Genomic DNA, 10,000 nt, shown 5'->3' on the forward strand with positions numbered 1-10,000 from the left:
AAAAAAGTGGGTCTTACTCGATGGCCTTCTCCGTGTACCCGTCACTCCAGCGCATCGATGCCCAAACCCGATGTAGAATAATTTTTTTCAAAAAAAATAATAATTTACGGACAATAAATGTTTTTCACCATGCACCACGCCTCGGACTAAGGGTCTTACTCGAACGCCATCCTCGTGTACCCGTCACTCAAGCAATCGATGCCCAATCTCGTCTATGATAGTTCCCCAGAGTCATGGTGATTTACCACGGCACGGGGTTGTGCGGACTTACACGATGGCCACAATAGCGGCCAACGATGCCAAAACCCGTGTGCCTCTCACGGGCCCCCGAGACGGGATGCATGGCGGAATTTTTTTTTCTCGATGAAGGGTCTTGCCATGCCCACGCCTCGGAGTAGGGGTCCTTATGCCTACGGCAACATGCACCATGATGCCTAGCCCAACCGCTATAGCCAACGATGCCGAAACCCGTGTGCACCTCACGGGCCCCGAGACGGGTTTGCATGGCGGAAAAAAAAAAAAAAAAAAAATTTTTTTTTTTTCATCTTAGGGTCTTGCCATGCCCACGCCTCGGAGTAGGGGTCCTTATTCATACGCAAACATGCACCATGGTGCCCAGCCGCCCAGCTCCTCACAACCCCCTATAGAGGCTTTTTTGATAGTTTTGGTCTTGTAGCATGAAACATTGGGTGTGCAGAATAGCGATACGTTTTTGTAACGCCGTTTTGGAGGACCAAATGAGCTTTGTTTTTGGAGCTTGATATATGGTTGGAAAGCTAACTTGGAGTACTTGATGCTGGAAAAAAAAATTTCGTCATTTGGATTTTTTTTGAGGGAGTTATGGGTCTCCGAAGTCGGGTCATTTTCTGCGGGCGCGTCTGCTGCCTAGATCTCGGTGTGGGGGGACTTTGGGGGACAAACCACGGATGATATTGTGCAAACCTTGCATTTTTGGGTAGCTAACTTGGAGTAGTTGGTTTTAGGCTCAAGAAAAAAATTATTCGGACTCGTTTCGGTCTCGGAAACCGCGTCGGGGCGAGCGGTGTCTCTATGCGTGTTGGGTGTGCCCTTTGTGTGGGTTGTGTTGGGCACTTTGGGCATCCTCCACCTCATTTTCCACCCACCTTGCACCTTAATATCACACTACCAATGGTTTTGAGCATTTGTAGGCTTCGATGCTCGGGCAAATATGTCCCGAGTGGAAAAATGCTCACGGTGCCGTCCGGCTCCGGGGTGGGTGTGTGTGCGTGTGGTGCGTCGTATGGGACCAACCAAGCATCTAGTGTCCGTTCCTTGTTAAAATTACCCTATGACCGTCCCCAACAACTCTAGGAAGTATTTGGGCACGGTTACCCGGGATGCCGTATCGGTAGTTGAGGTATAGCCTTTCATAGCTTGTGCTAAGGAGCGATCGAGGTAACCGAGTCGGGATGACTTTCGGTTGGTTGTCCTTTACGACTCGTGGTCACCCAATCGTATAATTACCTTAGAAACCTCCTAAATTAGCGTTTCAAGCTTCGTTGCTCGGTAAAATCCGTTCCGAATTGAAAAATGCCCACGCATGGCTTTATAAGGCGCCCGTGGCTAGGCAATGCACGCCCATGGCCTAGGCAACTAACCTCAAAATGCCCCTTGGCCAAGGCAACTAACCTCAAAATGCCCCTTGGCCTAGGCAACTAACCTCAAAATGCCTATGCATGGCTATTCAACGGAAGTGCTAGGTCACTTGGTGCCCATGGCCTAGGTAGCTAACCTCAAAATGCCCCTTGGCCTAGGCATTTCACGCCCATGGCCTGGGCAACTAACCTCAAAATGCCCCATGGCCTTGGCATTTCACGCCCATGGCCTAGGCAAATAACCTCAAAATGCCTAGGCATGGCTATTCAACGGAAGTGCTCGGCCATTGGTGCCCATGGCCTAGGCATTGCTCGGCCATTGGTGCCCATGGCCTAGGCGTGCTCGGCCATTGGTGCCCATGGCCTAGGCATTGCTCGGCCATTGGTGCCCATGGCCTAGGCATTGCTCGGCCATTGGTGCCCATGGCCTAGGCGTGCTCGGCCATTGGTGCCCATGGCCTAGGCATTGCCCTGGCCTCGGCCATTGGTGCCCATGGCCTAGGCATTGCTCGGCCATGGCTAGGCATTGCTCGGTCATTGCCCATGGCCCATGGCCTAGGCATTGCTCGGCCATTGGTGCCCATGGCATAGGCATTGCTCGGCCATTGGTGCCCATGGCCTAGGCATTGCTCGGCCATTGGTGCCCATGGCCTAGGCATGCTCGGCCATTGGTGCCCATGGCCTAGGCATTGCTCGGCCATTGGTGCCCATGGCCTAGGCATTGCTCGGCCATGGCTAGGCATTGCTCGGCCATGGCTAGGCATTGCTCGGTCATTGGTGCCCATGGCATAGGCATTGCTCGGCCATTGGTGCCCATGGCCTAGGCATTGCTCGGCCATGGCTAGGCATTGCTCGGTCATTGGTGCCCATGGCATAGGCATTGCTCGGCCATTGGTGCCCATGGCATAGGCATTGCTCGGCCATTGGTGCCCATGGCCTAGGCATTGCTCGGCCATTGGTGCCCATGGCCTAGGCATGCTCGGCCATTGGTGCCCATGGCCTAGGCATTGCTCGGCCATTGGTGCCCATGGCCTAGGCATTGCTCGGCCATGGCTAGGCATTGCTCGGCCATGGCTAGGCATTGCTCGGTCATTGGTGCCCATGGCATAGGCATTGCTCGGCCATTGGTGCCCATTGTCACGGTTCGCTCATTTCGAGCTCCCGTGATGCCTTAAGGATGCTTATGGTAGCTCACACCAAGCATACTCGCATATACAAAGCCTACACTAACTCCGGACAGCTCAACAACAAGATTTACTTCACTCACGACTAGCTCACTCAAGTTCACTCGGCTCACTCTTAGTAGAGGCGGCTCATTTCAAGTTGAGGTTAGCTGGACAAGCAACTACGGAGTCCACAAGTCCAACCATGCCGAGTAGATGCGAATATGTCAAGGGATGTGTCCTAGGGCCTTGAACCAAGCCCCTTGTCCACATACATCCCCTCTACCTTATCCTTATCCTAATCCATCCTTATCCATTCCCTCTCTCACACACCAAATACACCCCCCTTATCATCCTTATCCATTATGTCTCTCACACACATATACACCCCCCTTACCCATTCCTTTTGGCGCCAAACATGAAGAGCAACGAAGTCACACCCCTTCACCCTCTCCTTTGCCGCCAACCATGAAGAGGAGTGATGGTCACCCTTCACTCCCTCCTTTTGCCGCCAACTCTCAAGAGGAGTGAAGGTCGCACCCCTTCACTCCCTTCTTTTCACTTGGACGCCTATTTGAAGAGGAACAAGGAGATTCCTATCCCCTTGTTCACACCATTTACCAAGAGGAGCGAGCATCGCACCCCTTCACACCAACCACCCCTTTTGGGCATCTATAAATAGGGCATTAGGCCTCACTTTTCATTCATTCAATTTGCATTCAATCTACAACTTTGTAATCATTTAGCAATCATATTGTAATCTTTATTTCCGCATTCAAGCATTGTACAAACTCTCTTTATTATTAATAATATTCAATCTTTCCGCTGCAACTCTTGTACTTTGCAAATCTCTCTCAAATATTCTCAAGTGATATCATTCCAAAGGCCTGACTCGCACCAAGCCAAGTGTCTTGGCACGAGTGGCGCACGTATTCCTCTTCCAAAAGAGTAAGTACGTGACACGTGGTTACCAGAGCCAGTTTTCGACCAATTCACGCTTCATCTACATCAAATAAACGAGGTTTTTCCAAACCAAGTTTTTCATCAAAGTAACGTGGTTACAAGACAAAGGTTCACATCCAAATCACATCTCAATTTATTTTCTTCAAGTTATTTTTGATATCACCATCGAAGAATGACGGGAGCGGAAGTAAGCACCAACCCAACGGCCGAGAAGGCCAAAAACACAAAAGCGGCCACCGAGGCACGCTTTGGCAAAATAGAAGGCGATATTGGTGCCTGTCGAGAAGTCATGCAACAAGTCAATGAAAGGCTTGCCCTTTTGGAAGGCGACAGACCAAATCCCCAACTAACACAAGCAATTGAAATGATCAACGAACTCGCCCAAGTCGTTGATAATTTGAGGGCCGAAGTCGTTTCTCTCGAAAATGGAGAAAACGGCGGAGCGGGCAGGAAAAATGCACCAAGAGTGAAAGTTCCCGAACCGCCCAAATATAATGGCGACCGAGACTCCAAGAAAATTGACAACTTTCTATGGAGCATGGAACGCTACTTCCAGAACGTCCTCGTAGTGGACGACCAAATGAAAATAAGCACCGCAACTTTGTACCTAACCGAAGATGCAATCCTATGGTGGAGAAGAAGGGAAACCGACATCCAAAGGGACGCATGTACCATAGATACATGGGACGAGTTCAAGGCAGATTTCAAGAAACAATTCTATCCCGAGAATGCCGGAGAACTCGCCTCAAGAAAATTAAGAAATTTGAAGCAATCGGGATCTATTCGGGAGTATATCAAGCAATTCACTACTCTCCTACTTCAGATCGACGGTATGCCCGAATCACTTTCTCTTCTCTATTTCAAGGATGGTCTTCAACGATGGGTCGAAGAAGAAATTAAGCGCAGGAGTGTGAAGACTCTTAGTGACGCTATTGCGGTTGCCGAATCATTATATGAAAGTTCGAGTGAACCAAACAAGGGTTTCTCGAAGAATTATAAGGGGAACGGAGGAGGAAGATATGCCCCGCACCGTTCCAAGCCAACGGGTGGCAGGACTTCATATGACTCCAAGGACGACAACAAAAACAAGTCCAAGGAGAAGTCCAACGAAACCAAGAAACCCATTGAGTGTTTCATATGCGGAGAACCGCATTACTCCCGTAATTGTCCAAACAAGCAGAGGTTGAGCGCCATGGCCAAGGCGTATGCGGATCAAGACGAATCCGACGAAGAAGAGGCCACCATGAGTACACTTCGTTTACTCAATGTCATGTCCAAAGAATCGAAGAAGAGATCCGGAACGCACAAGGATGCGGGAGATCGCGACGGGACTTCGTCTAAGAAAGGCCGTATGCCTACCAGGGACAATGACTTAATGTTTGTTGAAGCAAGGGTCGGTGACACCCCCATTGTTTCTCTGCTTGACACGGGAGCATCCCACAACTTTATGACCAAAGAGGTCGCTACAAGATTGGGTATCAAGTACGAGTATGGAACCGGCAACCTGAAAGCCGTGAATTCCGCGTCTATACCCATCCATGGAATTGCCTATAAGGTACCAATCCAAGTGGGGGATTGGAAGGGAACGATGGACTTTACCATCGTGACAATGGATGACCACGCCTGTGTCTTGGGGCTGGAATTCATCCGGGCCGTAGCGCCAGTTACATTTATGGGGAGTAAGGCAGTCATGGTAGAAGGCCGACTGTGGGTACCATTAGTACCCAACCCGAAGAAAAGAAGCCAAGATCGTAGTTTGTCTACAATACACACAACTGACGATCCTAAAGGCACAAGGTTCTCGGGAAACCCCAAGGAAAAAGACAAGGATACATGGGGAAAATGTTGTTTCCTATGTGAAGGGCCTCACTTGCTACGGGAGTGCCCCGTGAAGGAAACGCTTCACAAAATGATGGAACGAACAACCATCACCAAGAACTCCAACTTTGGAGACTCGGGTACAAAAAGAATTGGAAAAGGCAAAGCTCGAATCAATGAGATTCCAGACACGGAATGCCATATCCAACCGGCGAACATCCCAGATTCAACACAAGAACAATTCACCGAGGAAACACCAATGCCAGAGAAGCCCATAGACGTAAGTGACGTACTACCAATCAATTCTCTATGGACGACTCAAGGAAAAATTCAAAACGTGGAGGCCAAAATATCAATAGATCCAAGGTCGTTACACAACGTCCTTACCATTAAAAGGGCCGCCCAAGATTGTATTCGCTATTCCTATGTCAAGACTACCGTGAAACCAGAAGGCGAGTCCGAGCATCTAGAATGCCGCATGGCCTACAACGTACCTATTCAACTCGGAGATTGGCAAGGAGTGGCTAATTTTATGATCGCTAATGTTGAAAGCGACGAAGTATTACTTGGTGTGATCTACTACGAAAAATGGGATCTTGGAGATGGACCCCCGATCTACTCATTCTCAATGCCGAACAACAAGTATTCGACATCAACGTGAAAGTAGAGGAGGTCCAACAAGGCTCCCTCGCCGACTTATCCCGACAAGAGACTCGACCCATGGAGGTTATTCTAGGCACATCTCAAGGAGAGACGACCGAGGAATTCCAAGACAAGGTTACGAGAATTCCCAAAGAAAAGAAAATTAAAGGAACAAAAGATCTCCAAAAAGGGAAGAAGCCCAAGGAGATAAAGAAACCCGACAAAGAAAAGGGAAAACCTAAGATAAAGAAGCAACCAACGAATGGCAACTGTTTCGGATGTGGAGGCAATCACTTTTTAAATGCCTGCCCGAATGCCAACAAGAACAACGAACGGATCACGATGCCGAGCACAAGTGACGTGAAGGTACAAGTGCGTATCAACGGTCCCAGTTTAAGCACCAACATAAGAATCGAGGCAAAAGAAGGAGACATCCCTTGGAGACCCGACAAGAAGATCGTGAACAAAAACCAAGGGACAACCTCAAGAAAACCCTAACATTAAAGAAATGGCATGGCCACAAGAAGTCCAAAAGAATATTTTATACGGACATGGTCGTGCCATACTAAAGGTTGACGAGGACGTCAACCATTCCAAGTGGGGGAGAATGTCACGGTTCGCTCATTTCGAGCTCCCGTGATGCCTTAAGGATGCTTATGGTAGCTCACACCAAGCATACTCGCATATACAAAGCCTACACTAACTCCGGGCAGCTCAACAACAGTTTACTTCAGCTCACGACTAGCTCACTCAAGTTCACTCAGCTCACTCTTAGTGGAGGCAGCTCATTTCAAGTTGAGGTTAGCTGGACAAGCAACTACGGAGTCCACAAGTCCAACCATGCCGAGGAGATGCGAATATGTCAAGGGATGTGTCCTAGGGCCTTGAACCAAGCCCCTTGTCCACATACATCCCCTCTACCTTATCCTTATCCTAATCCATCCTTATCCATTCCCTCTCTCACACACCAAATACACCCCCCTTATCATCCTTATCCATTATGTCTCTCACACACATATACACCCCCCTTACCCATTCCTTTTGGCGCCAAACATGAAGAGCAACGAAGTCACACCCCTTCACCCTCTCCTTGCCGCCAACCATGAAGAGGAGTGAAGTGATGGTTCACTCCTCCTTTTGCCGCCAACTCTCAAGAGGAGTGAAGGTCGCACCCCTTCACTCCCTTCCTTTCACTTGGACGCCTATTTGAAGAGGAACAAGGAGATTCCTATCCCCTTATTCACACCATTTACCAAGAGGAGCGAGCATCGCACCCCTTCACACCAACCACCCCTTTTGGGCATCTATAAATAGGGCATTAGGCCTCACTTTTCATTCATTCAATTTGCATTCAATCTACAACTTTGTAATCATTTAGCAATCATATTGTAATCTTTATTTCCGCATTCAAGCATTGTACAAACTCTCTTTATTATTAATAATATTCAATCTTTCCGCTGCAACTCTTGTACTTTGCAAATCTCTCTCAAATATTCTCAAGTGATATCATTCCAAAGGCCTGACTCGCACCAAGCCAAGTGTCTTGGCACGAGTGGCGCACGTATTCCTCTTCCAAAAGAGTAAGTACGTGACACCATGGCCTAGGCATTGCTCGGCCATTGGTGCCCATGGCCTAGGCATGCTCGGCCATTGGTGCCCATGGCCTAGGCATGCTCGGCCATTGGTGCCCATGGCCTAGGCATTGCTCGGCCATTGGTGCCCATGGCCTAGGCATTGCTCGGCCATGGCTAGGCATTGCTCGGTCATTGGTGCCCATGGCATAAGCATTGCTCGGCCATGGCTAGGCATTGCTCGGTCATTGGTGCCCATGGCATAGGCATTGCTCGGCCATGGCTAGGCATTGCTCGGTCATTGGTGCCCATGGCATAGGCATTGCTCGGTCATTGGTGCCCATAGCCTAGGCATTGCTCGGTCATCGCTAGGCACTTGCTGCACATGGCCTGGCCATTGCTCGGTCATGGCTAGGCACTTGCTGCACATGGCCTAGGCATTTGCCGCACATGGCCTAGGCAGTGATCGGTCATTGTGCCCGTGGCCTAGGCATTTGCCGCACATGGCCTAGGCAGTGCTCGGTCATTGTGCCCGTGGCCTAGGCAATTGTCGCACATGGCCTAGGCACTTGCTGCTCATGGCCTAGGCAATGATCGGTCATTGTAGCCGTGGCCTAGGCAATTGCCGCACATGGCCTAGGCACTTGCTGCTCATGGCCTAGGCAATGATCGGTCATTGTAGCCGTGGCCTAGGCATTTGCCGCACATGGCCAAGGCAATGCTCGGTCATTGTGCACGTGGCCTAGCCATTTGCCGCACATGGCCAAGGCAATGCTCGGTCATTGTGCCCGTGGCCTAGGCATTTGCCGCACATGGCCAAGGCAATGCTCGGTCATTGTGCCCGTGGCCTAGGCATTTGCCGCACATGGCCAAGGCAATGCTCGGTCATTGTGCCCGTGGCCTAGGCATTTGCCGCACATGGCCTAGCCATTGCTGCTCATGGCCAAGGCAATGCCCGGTCATGGTGGCCGGGGCCTAGGCATTTGCCGCATATGGCCTAGCCATTCAAGTCACTTGGGTGATTATGCCTTATCATTTTTTGTTATTCTCGGCACTTGTACCCCATGGCCTAGCCATGGCACGCTCATTCCCGACATTTGGTACCGACGCCTTCTTCTCTCATTGATCGATGATTCCCGGCAATTGTTGGTTTCGACAAATCCGGGTTTCTTCTCTCAGTTGGTGCTCAAATTTTGCGTGGCCGCTTTATTTGACCCCGTGAACTTTCTATGCGATTTCCGGAGATTTTTTTTCCGGGACCCCGGAATCTCGAAAAAACGTGTATTATACACTTCAATTTCAGCCGTTCGGGAGGTCGTACCGGACCCGGTTTCTTTTTCTCCCTGTTTTTCAATCACGCGTCCTACCTAATTTCAGGAGTTAACTTGTTCGATTTCAGCCTCAAATAACGAGCTTTAACGCATTTTTCACGATAATCCGAGTTTCGGCGAATCTGGTTTTCGGCCCACCGCACCCCAAATGTCTTCCGTTGGTGCTCAAATTTTGCGTGGACGCTTTATTTGACCCCGGGAACTTTCTATGCGATTTCCGGAGATTTTTTCGGGACCGAATCCCGAAAAACGTGTATTATACACTTCAATTTCAACCGTTCGGGAGGTCGCACTGGGACCCGGTTTCTTTTTCTCCTCTTTTTCAATCACGCGTCCTACCTCATTTCAGGAGTTAACCTGTTCGATTTTTGCCTCAAATAACGAGCTTTAACTCATTTTTCACGATAATCCGAGTTTCGGCGAATCTGGTTTTCGGCCCACCAAGCACCCCCAAATGTCTTCCGTTGGTGCTCAAATTTTGCGTGGCCGCTTTATTTGACCCCGGGAACTTTCTATGCGATTTCCGGAGATTTTTTTTCCGGGACCCCGAAATCCCGAAAAAACGTGTATTATACACTTCAATTTCAAATTGTTCGGGAGGTCACGGACCCAGTTTCTTTTTCTCCCTCTTTTTCAATCACGCGTCCTACCTCATTTCAGGAGTTAACCTGTTCGATTTTAGCCTCAAATAACGAGCTTTAACTCTTTTTTCACGATAATCCGTCATGGCTAAGGCAATGCTCGGTCATAGTAGCCGTGGCCGCTCATGGTCAAGGCAATGCTCGGTCATGGTGGCCGTGGCCTAGGCATTTGCCGCACATGGCCTACCCGTTGCTGCTCATGGCTAAGGCAATGCTCGGTCATAGTAGTCGTGGCCTAGGCATTTGCCGCACATG

The sequence above is a fragment of the Silene latifolia genome, chromosome 6, assembly GCF_048544455.1.
Source record: "Silene latifolia isolate original U9 population chromosome 6, ASM4854445v1, whole genome shotgun sequence".
In the NCBI taxonomy this organism is placed as follows: domain Eukaryota; kingdom Viridiplantae; phylum Streptophyta; class Magnoliopsida; order Caryophyllales; family Caryophyllaceae; genus Silene; species Silene latifolia.